Source organism: Apaloderma vittatum, unplaced genomic scaffold (genome assembly GCF_000703405.1).
Source record: "Apaloderma vittatum isolate BGI_N311 unplaced genomic scaffold, ASM70340v1 scaffold573, whole genome shotgun sequence".
Lineage (NCBI taxonomy): Eukaryota > Metazoa > Chordata > Aves > Trogoniformes > Trogonidae > Apaloderma > Apaloderma vittatum.
Window position 1 is genome coordinate 33,531 of NW_009709570.1, and position 15,930 is coordinate 49,460.

The following is a 15,930-nucleotide window of genomic DNA, read 5'->3' on the forward strand; positions in this document are numbered from 1 at the left end:
AAGCTGAATGCTTTATTATATGTCTCATACTGGGACTGGTCTCAACATTACCAGAGGCGTGTCAGTTTTTCTGCTTTAAAATTGCTAGTAAAAGTCTCGGGGCATGTTTTGGCCAACTAGAAAGCATTTGAAAATATTGTCCAAGAAATAGAATAGTGCAGTCTGTTATTGTTGTGGGATAGTGGGTGGATTTACAATGGAGATGAACAAAATAAGATCTTCTGATTCTCTGTAGTAGTCCAGCTTCCTTGAGAGCTCAGTTATTACTGTATCTTTTTGTAAACCTGAATGTGTGATACATTTGGAGTCGTAACTCCAAAATTATTACTTGTTTAGTTAGCTTTGTGTATAAATAGAGATATTTGAACTTTGAAAACAGATCAGAGTGAGTTTTTAGGCCATTTTCCAGTGATACTTATCAGGATGGCTGGGCAAGATTCTACAGAATATTGTATGTGCCTTTGGCTGAAGATGACAAATAAAAACCTTGTCTTTTCTTACTTTCTCCTTCTGTCTCTTTACTCACTGGACTTGGGCCTGGAAAAGGGTTAAGTAAATCCTCTTTAACATCTCAGTTTCTCTGAAACTTAGTCCCAAGTGCTGTGCTTCAGTCTTCTGGAGAACTCGGAGCATTCACCAGTTTCTCCAGAGAGGATCTGTTTCTCTATACTTCGTTCCTAAAGATTATCCGTTTGTTTCTAAAGGCCACAACATACCTGATGGGCTTTCTTTGACGCTAAATATTGATCATATGCATAATTGAATATTCTACTTTTATAGTTTCTACCTTTACCAATATAGAACAGAGTGCCTTAATTTAGCATTCAAGTATTGAAAATTTGGCCTACATTTTGAAATTGCAGGCCTTATTTCCCTCATCATAAATCAGTGCAATAATTTGGGATTTTAAAGAACATCCACTTTAAGTGTGATCAGATGCAGTCTGCCTAGCTTCTGCTTACCCCAGCTGTTTCCTTTCAGGGACAGCGTGGTGAGGACAGTGGTGGACCCGATTCCTCATTCCCAAGAACTGTGCCTGCAAAATACAAAACGTTCAGCCTTAGGTGATCTGTACCAAGTCTCTTGCCGTAACAGCAATGTCTAAATGTAAAGGTAAATATTGGAAATTTAGTGAGCCTTCAGAAACTGAGATTCTTAAAATAATATTTTTTCTGCTTACTAGCTGAAAGCTAAAGTTTGCAGTTCTATTAATAAAATAGGTTATGCTCAACATAGAATTAGCTGTTACCAGGCACACCACTTTTGAAGGAAAAATTCCTGGTAATTGATTGTTGATGTTCTGAAGCATTCTTCTGCTTTTACCCCTCTTAAAGCACATGAGTGAAAGGTACAGAAAGGGAGGCAGTGTTCAGTCAGGTGGACAGAATTTACTGGATAGATACTGTAAATTGAAGCAAACTTGAAAGGCAAACACCTGAAAGCTCTGCAGGTGCAGGGGTCCAGTAGATTGTAGCAAATTGTCCTACTAAGCACAAACAGATAAGTACTAAGAACAATTTTTACTACTTGCCATTTGTTTTGGGGGGGGGGGTTCTTCCCTTCCTTCCTCCCCTACAGGAAAAAAACACAACCCCTTACGGTGAAACCATATCAGATAGGAAGCACTATTACCCTGGTTTTCTAGGAGGTGTTTTACTCACGAGCAAAAAAACCCAAAACTGTCTGGATAGAAGATTTACCCAGATCCCAGGGTTCAGTTCAGTCCTCATTTTGATATGTAAAGAAAAGCAGTCTCCTGTGGAGAGGTTTGAGAGAAATCCTGCCTTGCGTGCTATTTCATAAAAATTGAGATGCATTTGAAGTACAAAACAGATGCATTTGAAATACAAAACATTCTCTCTTCAAAGTATCTTTTCAACTGAGACCTGCCGAGGTGGATTAGCTTTATCTAGGGTGAGATTCACTCTTCGGCTTAAATACTACTATTCCTCTCCTCTGGATTTCCAGGGCTTCAAACTGAACTTGGAAGCAGGAAGATTTTACAGAGTTGGCTACTGAGTTATTTTACCTCCTCTTTAGAGCAAAGTGGTGCCCACAAATTTAAATGGTTTGTAAGTGCATGGGGAATTGATTGTACTGGGGTATTTTTCTGTTCTCTGATTTTTCCTTATGCCCCGTGTAGTGCAACCAGGCATGCGAATGGCTCATAGCATGTAACTCTCTAGATTCCATAGGGTATAGGGCTGCCAAGTAAATAGTGCGCAAACCTACCAGTGCTTTGTGTCCTTGCCTGAACTGAAATTTTCAGTGTTAACCCTTTTAGCTGGAGGGTGATCAGAAACACTTTTATTTTAGTGTCAGGTTACAGTTTCAGTCTCATAGAACTAAGCATTTCCCCCCCTAAAATGCAGGTGCTATATACAATGACTTTTATTTGAATTAAGGACTTCTATTTGTTGTATATTGGCTATATAAGTCCATCAAAAAAGCTAAAAGGACCTGTCCAAAGTCTCTAGGGAGCTTGTTTAATGTCGTACATAAATACTGACTAACAGAAAGGCTTATGTTCTACATTAAAGGATTACTATAAAACAAGTAATAAACACATTTCTAGATTTGTGATCCAGTGGCCAGTTCAAAGGATGTAAAAAAAAGAGGGTAAAACAATGGAAGAATGCAAAAGAAGTATTGGCAGCCCATGAAAATTTAAAAATGGACTAAACCTTTTGGGGCCTGAATTTGACAATTTCCCTCTTATATAAGCATAATTTATCCTGTGTTTTACAAGAGGTAAAATATGCTAAGTGATACATAATCCTTGTCTTGAAGATTTGCCCAATCCTCAATGGATGTAAAGCTCTGAAGAGCCATGAGAATGTCAATATTAATATAATACGTGGAACAGGTGAGTTTTGAAGATGTTCAGAGCACTGTAGTTACCATGAAAAATCCAGCTGCATAGGAAGCAATGCAATGAAAGCAGCTTGCACCTTGAGATACTGATGGTCACAATGTGCCTCCCCTGAAAACACTAATTTAGAGGCTCTATAGTAGTAGTGACACTGACACAGAGGCTACCAATATTTCAAGGTTCAAGATAAAAGAGGAATGGAAGAAAGAAACCTATTCTTCGCAGGAAGAGTAAAAGTAGCTTAATAAGCACACCAGCTGCCAAAACAAGATTCCTGATCGCGTCCTGCATGCTTGACTGCAGGTAAAAGGCAGCTCTGAGATTGTTTCAGAGAACAGTAAGATCTTTGTATATTTTTAGCTGCCATAAATGGTCTTCAGGCGTGGTAGAACTGAAGGGGAAGGAGCTGAAATGAAGGGATGTTACAGATGATTTTGAGCAATATGAGATGGCTTAAGACAGTGAGAAAGACACTTAAAGAGGCTGTAACGAATGAAGACTTTATAATGGCTTTAGTGCTTTAAAACCTAGAGGGGAAAGAAGCAGTTGTGTTTCTCTTGCAGTTGTTTAAGTAGAAACTGGCTGTGTGTAATCAGTAGTGCCCCTCAGTTGTACTGTTTCCCAAAGACCTAAAACCCTCGTACCTTGGAGCACGTCCCAAGAGTTGGGAGCGTCAGTGAGCAATCGAAAGAGAGTTTTGTCTGGGAGCCTGGGCAGAAGGAGGAGGAGGAGGTCAGATTTCTGTTGGTCCCTCTCGATGTGATGCAGATGCAATTGCTGTCTCTGCTGCACTTTTCAAAGGGATCCCATCCCTGGGCTGTGTGACCCAGGGTTGTGCACACAGTGCTTCTCCATTAGTGATTCCAGGAACAGCACTTGTTTTAAAGCTGAAGGCAAAAATGAGTGAATGCTGCTCCAGATGGGAACTGACAAGTTTGAAAACATGTCAACATTTGTGTATTTTTAATTTCAAAGGCATCAGCTAGCGTTAGAGAAGCAGCTCTGTAGAACTAGGCAATCGCTGAACATCTCTACCATAGCACAAGCATATTGGGAAAAACACAAGCCCTTTTGGGCTGCTTAAATTGTAATCAAGGTAAAATATTCCCATCTTTTGGACTGATCAACTACTTAATGAGGATGTTTTTCTCTGGACTAATTCTGACATTACATATACAAATCACAGACCACTAAGAAGAAAAAATCTGTAATAGATAGCTTTATAATACTGGCTTTTGAAGTTCAGTCCGTAGAGTTCGATGGGGTTGAAGCTGAAGATTATTCTAAAGGAATTCTATTAATAATGATGCTGCTAGGAGACTGAGCCTGAATTCTCTGTGCAACAGCTGATGTGTGTTCTGAAATATATTTAGTGTTGCTGCTTGAGATGTAGATTTGGAGATGGGAAAGATTCTTAATGCGAAGTTTCATCACATGGTGATTCCACAAAATGACGTTGTCCTCCAAGCCCATTGTCAGTACGGATGCTCAAAGGGGATGGAGGGTGGTGCCTCCGCTTTTGATATTGGGAGTCAAAATATGGAACTATTTACAGCTGTTTTTCACTTCCACTGTGCTAAACTGGTATATGCAGCAGCTCAGGAGATCACATCTGGTGGGCCTTGTCTGTTGGCAAGAAGGCATGAAAGGCCAGATTGAGTGCTCAGTGTCTGTGGGTGTTTGAGACCTTAGAGAATTCTTTAAGAATGCCAAAATGTAGATTACAGTTGAGGTATGTAAAGAAATAAACATCTGGGTTCAAACTTCCTTCCATACCTATACCTAATTTGCTGGGCTGTAAACTGAGGTAGAATCTGAGTGGCTGATATCTTCCTACATTACTTCTGCCCTGGGCATGCATTTTTATGAAATAAAATGGTGGAAATATTTGGTATTGTTCAACAATACCCAACTTCATGGCAAAAAACAAGTTTGGGGGTTTTTTAACTGGCGTTCCTAGACAAGTGATCGGCACTGTTTCATCACAGGCTTCACTAAGAATGAATCTTTGCTTCTTTGATGCAGCTTGTTACTGTGGCTGTATTGTTGCTTATGTGCCATAAATCTTAGAACCATGACCCGTGATAGTAACTGTGCAGTACAAAATGTTTCTAGGCTTAATCAGTGACTCCATCAATCGCTTTCATCTCAGTGAAAAGAATGGAAATAGCATCTACTGAAGTGATAAAGCGAGGTCCTGCAGCAGCCCGCAGTTTGTGAGCTCCTTGCACAGTTTCCTTCATGAGGAGAGCGGTTTCCGGAGCAGCCCGTGCATTGTTCCAGGTGTGGGGAGAGCAGTGGCGGCGCTCAGTTAGCGGCCTAGAGCAGTTGACACTGGAGGGCTTTGCCTTGTCTACTACAATCTTTTTATTGCCTTCCTGCCTGAGAATAATGAGCTTTTAGTTCTGACGCTTAGTGAGATTAGGCTTTGTATCAATGGCCCTTACGTAAAATGCAGTGGAATGATAGAGTTGCCTAATGAGTAGCATACAAAGCGGACTGTATAATGGCGTAAGAAGTGAAAACTACAGATGTGAATACTTGGGCATGCCATGTGATGTTATTTTAGAAAACCTAGGTTTGGTTTATATTTTTTCATGTGCTTTATGTATAATGTCAATAAGCCTAAGAAACCCCAAAAATGTTTCTTGAGCAAATTCTAATCATCTGACTCTGCAGAAGAGGTTGAACCAAAGTTCCCCTTAAAAGAAAAATTAAACTGGTACAATATTAGATGGGATTTGAAACAGCTTGCTAAGTTAAGGCAAGCTGTGTCCAGTTAGATGCCATATGCCAGAGGTCTAACAGTGAAAAACACTAAATGTTATGGTTAGAGCTTGGATGCTGCTTGAGTGATTCAGATGTTAGTATTTCACAACTTCCCAAATATCTGCAAATGTTAAAATACTAGTTCTTGGGTTTCAAAAGGTGTTTATATTGGACAACTTCTTATCAGTCTTTGCTATTTTTGGTATTCAAACCAAAGATGCCCAGATGGAATCTGGATACTATATAAGGCTATTTACTCTTTTTAGACTGCTTCCTAAGGAAATGCCAGGCTTCTGTGATTGCCCTGTCAGCTGAATAACTTCTGAATTCATTGGTCAGCTTTAACCACGTTTGAAAAGAGAGCTAGAAGCCTGGAAAAGCATTGCTCTCTCTGAACTGGAAGGGTTACACAAACTAATGTTTCTGCTCTGGAGAAAGCAGCGTGCAGGCAGCGTTCAGCTGTTGCACATCATTTGACAGCAGCTGGCTGGTGAATTGTCCAACATGGGCTGAGGGTCAGTTTGCAGCCGCCGAGCTTCTGACTGGGGTGTACACTGTCTGCTGCCTGCTGGAATGACTGCAGAGAGATGTGGGGGGTTACTGGAAGAAAGGGTGAGAGGATTGGCGAGAGGATAAAGGATGCAAATAGGAAATTAAGCTTCTTCATTTCTGTGCCTTTGAAGTAATTTGTAGGTTTGGTTTTGTTTTCCTTATTACCTGAGTAAATAATTCAGTTTTGTTCTGTGCAGTCTAATAGAGCATGATTATGAAATGAGGTTGCTAACAGAACCCGCTTATTTTCCCTTCTCATGCATGTGGAAAGATGTTTCACTATTTCATCTACACGTGATTTTTGAGTGAGAAGTTTTTCACACTTCTTTCAACACCAGCTTTTAGGAAGCTTGATTCTGTCCACTCATGAATAGACTAATCTCTACAAGCATGACTGATTATTGATGCCTTAGCAGTATCTTTTTCCAGTTCATACAGCCTTAGCTCACTGTAGGACATTCCCTTTAATGCTTGACCTTTACATATATTTTCTCTTTATATATGAACTATATACATATGTATTTCTAAAACAATGTGTGAGAAGACTTCTAAGAAATACCTGAGAATGTCAACTCGGACTAAAAGACAGAGAAGAGACTACTCAAACCTGAAACAAATTTCCTCTGAAATATAGCTGTGATCCTTGGGTTGTTTTTCTTTGGGGCTCATCTGACTGCTTGAAGTCAAAGAAAATGAAGTGCTGTGTGATTTGAGATTATTGCAGGGAGGAACTTCATGGGTCATCAAATCCAGCCCTATAAAAAAAGTGCATTCAACCAAAAGCACAATTGATAGATGTACCTGCCCTTCATCTTGTGTCTTGAACTGCTTCAAATTTCTGATAGTTTGGATGTATTGCTTTGAATGTGAATGGAAGATTTTATTGTCGGCACTAAATTATGAGCTTGCTATCTCTGTCTGCCATGAGCTTTACCATCAGTGACGCAAGAATGCTACAATAGATAAGATGTGATGAATGAATAGTCCTTATGGGTTTTTTCCCTAAGCATCTGCTGTTGGCCGCTGTCAGAGACAGCAGGCTGAGTCTGCTGAACTTGGGCGCTCAGATGGCACAAGTGTTATTTTCTTAAGAATCTTGAAAAGCCTCACTCCCTTTGAAGCAGAGGAGAGGAAGAAGGGGAGTCCTGCATGACTGGGCTGCTGTACTGTGTCCTGCGTAGGCCAAGGAGGAGGACAGCCGTGTCTAAGCAAAGCATTCATGTTGCCTCGCTTTGCCAAAATGTCCACGTATCATTCTTGTCTGCCTCACACCACTTACTCTTAGACTTGTTCAGGCAAGCAGCTTTGGCAAACATTTTCTTCCTCTGTCATGCTCATGTATCAAGGAATATCTATGGAAATGAGAGGCTAAGCAATCACAATCATTTTTTGAATGACAACTAGAAATTGTGCAGAGAAATGGATCAGAGGTTCATAACACACCACTTTTAAAACAAAATATTTGTTTTTATCTTTAACTTTGCAAAACGATCTGTATCTTAGCCAGAGATTCTGGGTTTTATTTGAAAGGCATGATTGGATGTGAAAAAAGATGGAACAAGACTTATGGACAGAAAGTTTAGGACTGTAAACAATTACATCTACCATTAGTCTAATATATAAGTTTCTAAGGGAGTCTCCAGATATTACTTAGGCAAATGTGACCATTTTGAATATCTGAAGTTGCAGGTAACGAAGTTAAGCTTGGTGCTATGAATAATAATGTTTTCAGCAGTAAATAGTTTCTGAGTTTGCTGTTTTATTGGTTCACTGCCTCTCCTTCCTTCTTGATTAATCTGAATTTCTAAAGTTTCCTGACTTTAACATCTATGAATTTAAAACACTTGATGCTTGCACAGACATAGATACATTGTCACTTCAGCTTTTAACATTAAAGCTTCATAAGCAGTAAAAAAATTGAAATAATCCTAGTACGTCTGTTTTTAACTAGATGATGAGTCCACTTCTGATTTAATAAGGAAATGGAGGGAACCAGTGTTTTGCGTCAGAATATCCAGTACAAATATGAGTGGAATAATCTCTCAATTAAGCTTCTAATTTTTTTCCTTCATAAACGTTCCAGTTTAGTAGGCTTGAGCCTTAAACTTTTCCATTACACCTTAAAGGATCATATTGCATGGGCCTTGCACAAGAAATGCACAGTAATCTCTGATATTGGCAGGTGTTGGAAGCTCCTGAATAGAATAAATGTCTTTTGCTCTTCTTAGAGGTGGCCTTTTTGCCTTTATTAGAGTTTGGATCTAATTCAAGAAGAGGCTAGGAATTAGCTGAGCCGCAAACAAAACCTGACTACTTATGTTGGCTCCTGAATTATGAATTGAAACTTCATAATGAAACTTTGAGGCCAAGGAGTCTAAATATAAACAGTTGCCTTGTTGTGGTTTTTGTATGAGTGCAGGTAGTTCTCCTGTTTTTCTTCTGTGTGGCTTTTACTTCCCTTCCTGTTTCCTTCTTACTTGTTTTAGTACCTAATTGTAAGCGTACAATGAATAGAGCAAAATCATAATTAAGAAGCCATAGTACAGGAAGCGTTCTAAATGCATGTAAAATTTGGAAAACACAGCTATTTAACTTCGTGTTTAAGTGTTCAGTGTGATAAGAGTTTAGGGAATGACTGGAAGATAATGTAAATATCTACATAATGTAAATATCTACATAATACCAAACTAACTGTTATTGCTTTTTTGTTCAGGGGAGATTGAAGTATTGATTCAGTGATTCCCCAAGTGTTAATTTTGGCTAAAAAATATCAGTTTAATTACTTAATATTTCTCCTGTTCATCTCATCTTCGTAGCCTGGATTGACTTTCTTTTTTCTCTCTGCTCTCAACTTTAATACTTAAGTAACTCAGTTTAATATTTACACCATCTCCATACCATTAACAGAATGATAAAGGCCTGCACACTCATAAGTATACCCAAAAATAAATGTAGGATCAGGCTCAGATACAAAAAAAGTTACAGCTAGAAGGAACCAGTAATCGCCTTGTTTCACCATCTCTAATGCATGGACATTACCCTTTTCCTTGCAAGGAACTTGGAATCTTGTTGATTAAAGTACATTTTTCTGAAAACCTTATAGTTTTTATCTAATGACATCAAGTGAAGGATCTGCTGTCTCACTTCTTCAAATTTGTTCGAGTAACAACCTTATCACTAAACTTGTACAAAATTTCTAATTTGCCTCGCCTGAACTTTGCAACAGCTTCTGGGATTGAGCCCATTGTGCCTTCCCTACTAGGTAGAGAGTCCTTCAGGATCTCTGTAGGGATTCCTTTCTGGTGTTTATAATTGTCTCCTTGTAACAGATAGAGTAAGATCTCTTCCAGAAACTTTTTTTTTTAATCACTCTGGTTCTTTTCATGGTGACTTCTTTTCTGCCGTCTTTAGTTTTCCAATACAAATTAAAAAAATTGGATACCCAGATTTGAGTGTACTATACCGATGGTGTCACAGAGTCACTTGCTGACTTCCTGCTCCCTTGTTTCAGATAGCTGAAGGCTGTGTTAGTCATTCATTCATTTTGTTCTGGCAGTGGCAAAGCAAGCTACTCTGGAGTCACTTACCTGCCTGAAGTTCTTCAGGACTTGTCCTCTATTCTGTAGCTGTTTGCCTGTGTGCTGTGTTGTCAGAAAGGGAGCTCTGCCTCTGGCTTCGCTGACTGTAACTGTTGTCAACTGAATGTACTCACACTTTTGGTCTTCTTTGTCCTTTTTTTTTTAATATATAATTCTGCCAGTCTATGTGTTGGCAAAATATTTCTTCAGGGTGCCGTGGAGAATTGCATTCAGCTTGTCCTGCACCATGAGATTTAAGTTTAAAAATGAGCGCATTACAGGCCGAATATCTGTCGATGCTGTTAAAAGCTGCAAACAGACTGGAAAATGCAGAGATGATAGAATATGTGTTGTGTGGGAAAAGTGTTTCAAATAGATCACAGACTGCTGCCTTCCCTCAAGACACCAGTGACTCTTGTAATGTGCTTCTGTCTTTCCAGTGCCGGGCAGAGGTCAGCATCTCTGGTAAAGAGAGCGTTTGTTCTTGATGTCATTGTTTATAGTTTGATTCACAAATCTAGTTTCTTCTCGTCTTTCCATCCGTGGAAGGAGATGTTAATAAAGGTTTCCAGGTAGGAATGCTCATCACAGTTTAGCTGAAGTTTAAATCTTTGAGCTCCTTGACAAGTGGAGAAACTGGCCTGTCCTTCTAGTCAAAAATCCAACTGAGGCTGCTGCAGATTTCAGCTTGATCTCTTGCTTTAGATTGTCAAGCTTAGCAGCTATTGCAGCAGCTTCTCAGGACTCAGTATCTTGGGAAGGGGACCTCGCTGTTAACGTCACACACTTTGAGGGTTTGGGAGGAGAAGCAGAATTGATTAGATTAAATGGCTTTTTTCTACTTGGAAGATAATACTGGAGGTGTTCCAGAATATTCAAGGGCTTGCCTCTTTGCAAATTTATATGACTAAATTGTAGTTTCAAAAGAAAAATCTGTTACACTGAGGGAAGATCTGCATGGATCTTAAAACCAGGTCTATTTTAGTTTTGCATAAATCCATCTTTACTAATCTTAATCTGTCTTTACTAATCTCGCTAGTCTTCAGCGGAATTGCAAAAGGCTATTCTGAAATGAAAATAGTGCAAACTCATGTTAAAAATCACTTCCTGAAGCCAGCTGGTATGCAGTTGACACCCTTTACATGCTTCTGATGGAGTTTCTGATATCTTGAATTATCCATTACTGATGTCTTTATCAAAGTAGCTGTGCTATAGGGGTGAGGAAGAGCCATCTGCTCACAGCAGGATTAATCCAACTGATGGCCCATCAGCATGCTGCTGCTTCACGTATCTGCCTCCGTGAGTGATGGGAGACGCAGTTGCTGTCATAGCACTGTGTAGGTAGGCGTGTGACCCACCTGCACCTACAGTTTGTGCTGCTAGAAAGGAGGATGGAACTACAATCCATAGTATGCTCAATATTATCTCAGAATTGAACCATCAATTAAATTTCCTTTTTCTTAAAGGGTGCAATAAGGATTTATTATGAGTTAATAGGAACGTCAGCAGAACAGACAAATACAAAAAAATAGTCTGAGATTTCTTTTTCTTCCTTCTAGTTCCTTTGAGGTTTTCCTTTAGGGTTTCATTATTAACAGTGAAATAGCAAACCTGCTCAAGGGCAGAATTGTGCTCTGAGAATCATAAACCTGGCTATAAAAACAATTTTTTCCTCCGTGGTGGACCAGATAGCTTAGATTTTAACCCTGTAAAGCAGGATCCATGAATTTGGCCATATGAATTTTTGCTGATAAGGTTTTGAATTAATCCCATTTCGTACAGACCTGTGCTTGCAGAAGCTTAAGGAAATTCATCACAGTTGCAGATTGTTTTCCAAGTAATATCCTCGTGGACTATGAAGCCTATCCTTTTATGATAAATGCATAAAGGTTTTGCTTAACTTCATTTTTGAGCCACTCCATCTCTAATCTCTGTTGCTCAGTTTTTAAGTAGGCTTTGGCAGTCTGGCTGAACTATACTAGTGCTGACATTGAAATCACACAGCCCGCTGTGGGGGGAGGGATGCTACAGGAGGTTCACTGTAGACACAGCTTGGATTTTTCCACCCCTTTGATACAGCTGAAACTCTTACTTCCTGCACAGACAAGCAGTCAGTGTGATTTTTGAATATTTGAGTGGAGGATAATATACAGCAAAGTAATTCATCGGTAATCCCTAAGGATGGGATAACAAATAACATCCCTGCTGTACAGGCAGCTGGAATTATTTAGAAGGTGTAAAGGGGCTTAATGTTCTGAGGAGCTGTCTTTATAGCGTGCTGTTGAGTAGGCACATCTGTAACTTCGCAGATGAAATCACTTGCAGGCATAGACCCGGCTGCTGGTTTGTTTGCTCTGCTGAGGAGGTGACGAAGCATCTGCAGCTCGCTGGCAGGTGTGCCGGGCTGCAGGTGTACCTTCCAAGGCTGCCTTTGCAAAACAGGCATTTGCTTGCAGTGGCCAATGCATTGTCATTACTTGTCTTTCCAGAACATTGTTGAGAAGATTACAGCATTAAGTAAATATTTTTCTTTCTGTCAGTGTTAATATTTTTTAATCTGATTGGGTGAGGGGGAGCAACAGTAGCTCTAGGAGGAGAGAACTTTCTTCTGAGTATTCAGCACACAGCTATTCTGCTCCGTGCGGGTGTGCTGGGGCTTACGCTGCAGGGCCGAAACAGGGCCAGCAGTGGGACATTTGGGCCGGCATTCATACTGCTACTTCTGAAATCTGGGGCAAAGAATGGATGGTTTTGAAAATCAACATTTCCATTTCAGACATGGTTCCCTCTTACATAGTATAGCAGCAGATACTAAAGTTTGAATTTCCCCAATCTTGAGACAATTGCAAAGGAGGAGCGTTGTCTGATCAGATACTGATAGACTGTTCATGCTTATGGGTACACCTGAACAGAGAAGTATCCAAACATTTTTTGTATTACGCATTTGTCTCTGAGGCTGTCATATCTACATGACAAGCTTTTACTTAAAAAAAAGCCCCAAAATGAAAACATCAGCTGCATCCAAGCTAATGTTTGTTAAAAGTGTCTATTTGTTGTAAAGGAGTGTCTTGGCCTGTTCCTTCTTTCATAGTTTGGATTTTACAGCCTATGATATGGTGTTAACCCATGGCAGAAGGGGAGCTGTGGAAGCGTGGGAAGCGTGCACGCAGCCAGTGTGTTGGCAGGTAGCGGCTACAGGTGTGAGCTCAGTTTCCAATCCATTCAGAATCAGATGGCCCATACTCACCCCAGGTTTAGTCATATTTCTTCAGGTTTCTGCTCAATTCCTCGCTTCTTGCTATCATCTAAGTTAATGTGATCAGAGAATGGAAGCTTATATGTCAAATCGCAATGAAATGAAGTCATGTGCAAGTGGGTGCTGTTAATTTCAGTTACAGTCATTGAAAGGCTTTGGAGAAATTAAAAGGTTGTTTTGTGGGGATTTGTTTCCAAAGAAGGTATAAATGAAAAGCACACCTTTTAAACAGATGGAACTTCATATACTTAGGGCTTCAGGCCAAAAAGCATTAAGTTTAAATATAATTTTCAACTTAAAAAAACCCAGAACCTGCTTTAACTTGAAAATAGTTTTACTTCTGAAGAGAATATTTCATACTGAATGACCAGAGAGAAACCTATAGCCTCGTGAGGCTCTTGATGAGAATTGCTTTTCAACTGAGTGGCTCTGTCAGGCAGTGCAGAGCTGAAAGTTGCAGCATGCTCAGCCTCTACCCTTTGTTGCCAAAGTTCTGCAGGCCAAATTATTCCCACTGTGACAACTAAAAAAATTAATCTGTGTTGATTTGTACTTCCTCTTACAGTACTTTTCTTGCAACTATTACTTCAGCTGTACTGGGTCCATCTAGCCTTCTGTCCTGTCTTTGACTGTAACCGGTAGCAGTTGCCTGAAGAGGAGTGTTGGAACAAGCCAGATGAGATGCTTGGCCGACATACTCTCCCTGCTTCCTAAGACTGCAGTCTAGAGTGCTCTTAAATCAGCAGTGGTGTCTTCTTTCTCACAGTGTCAAGCAGGGATTGTGGAGCATGTTGCATAGAGCGCTCCAGCAGCGGGGCTGGGGCTGCGGCTGCTGGTGTTTGGCTTCTTACATGGAGGAGCTGGGAGATCCAGCCCCAGATGCCTCCCTGGAGAAGCTGTGCTGGTTTCCAGGTTGGGAGGGACAGTCTGCTGTAGCGTGTGGCTCCTAAATGAGCAACAGGTCCTGGGAAGCGGTCCCATGCCAGAGCCAGCTACTCAGAGCATGTCCAGGAACAGAATTTGCTTTTCTGAGCTCAGGCAATAATATGTTTTGGGCGTAATTGAAGGACAACGGACTCTAATGTAAATAGTTATTGTAATAAGGCTAAGTAACTTAACAACACCTTCTGTAGGCAGAAAGTATTCAGCTGAAGTGGAGAGCTGAAACGTACAGAGGAGAAGCCTCCTCCAGAAAAACAAGGGGGCCCGAGATGTTATTAGGAGCTGTTTTTCTAGCGCAGGAGTGTTGGTTCCCACTCTCCATTGCATTTTTAAGCTGTTGCTTTTCTTCCTGAACAGCATTGTTTCTGAGGAGGGTGAGGGAGGTCATATGAACTGTGCTTCCCACTAACAGCCCCACTGCTGGAAACTTAGGGAGCTTTTCAGTTTGCCAGACTTCTGGTGAAAGCCTCTGATCTCGCGTTACACAATCAAGCCTCAGTTCACGCTTGTTGTGGAGGCCGGTAGCTGGTAACGTGTGGGCAGGCCTCAGTCTGCCTCTGAAAAGGTTTTGTTCAATGTGTGCCTCCGCTCAGCTCGTTGGGCCCTTGCATTTTTCAAAATGTTAAGTATTCAGCTCAGCTCCACTACATTATCTCACAAATCTTCTATTGTCTGGCCCTTTGCTGAAGAGCACGTTATGTGCCGTGGTGCGAGCAGTGGCCAGCCGTATCTGCATGCACATGAAGGTGCTCTGGTCTTGAGTGGGTCCCACCCACCGCTGGGTGGTGCAGGACTGCCTGAGTCAGGGGTGCTTTGGACCTGATCTTCTTGCCTTAAATTTGTGAATGAAAGCATGAAAGTACCTCGGCTTTTGTTCAATGGGGACAGGCTTTTGTTCAATGGGGACAGGCAGTGCCAGGTACATAATGCTCCTATTCTTGGAGTTGTCAGATGGAGAGGGGGCTAATATCATAACATGTCATACTTTGTCTTCTGTAATCTTGAGAGATAGTTGTGCTTAAGCATTTAATTTCCAGTGGAGAGGGTTGGAGGAAAAAAAAAATCCCTGTTAAGGCTCAGCTCCAGTCTAGCCAAGCTGCTGAGTTTTCATCAAAAGCAGGAAACAGATGGATGGGCACAGCTGCAGAACGTGCTGCGACTTCTCTGGGAGAACCACGCAAATGTGCGCCGCCAGCAGGGGCGTCAGCAGAGCGCTGCTGTTCTGCACGGGGCCGCCACGGTGCCAGCGGATGGATGGTCTCACAGCTCGTGCTGCTCATGGCGATGCTGTTTTGGAAAGAGACCTGCCTGGCGTTACTCCCAGGTCCCAGTTACATACGCTTGCTTGTTCCTGGGATCTGGTCACTGTAACAGAAGAAGAAAAATGCATCAGAGACTCATTATGTTCTTAAGTCTTCCATTTCTGAAGTATGTTGCAGGTCCTGTCCTGGTGAACTTACCCTTACATCCTTTCCAGAAGCACCTCATTGCTCTGGCTCCCTGCTGAATTCTCCGTTTCAGACAGGACAGTTGCATGATGAAGAGGTCTTATAACTTGGTGAGGTGTCAGAGGCAGCCAGAGAAACCTCTGGGACGTCCTGGGGTGGTGTTTCTTATGTTCTTCTTGAGGTAGAGAAGAGGGTCTAGCAGCCAAGCAGTGTCACAGGTGTCTGCCCAACCACTCATGCAGAGCCAGTCTGATGTTCAATCATTGCTCAAGTGCTGCACTTTAAAAATCCCTGTTTATCTGGCACCTGCAGTCCTTGACTCCTCCTATGTACTTGAAAGGTGTAAATATTTAGATCTCTTCCAGAGCAGATCTGTGTTACTGTTATTTAGGAGCTTCCTTTTCTTCAGCAGTTCAGTATTTTTTCTTCTTTTGCATAGTTCTTGCAGAAATTAAACATTTTCCAAGCAAGAAGCCTATATAAGCACAACTGTGTAGCGAGGAGAGCATGTTT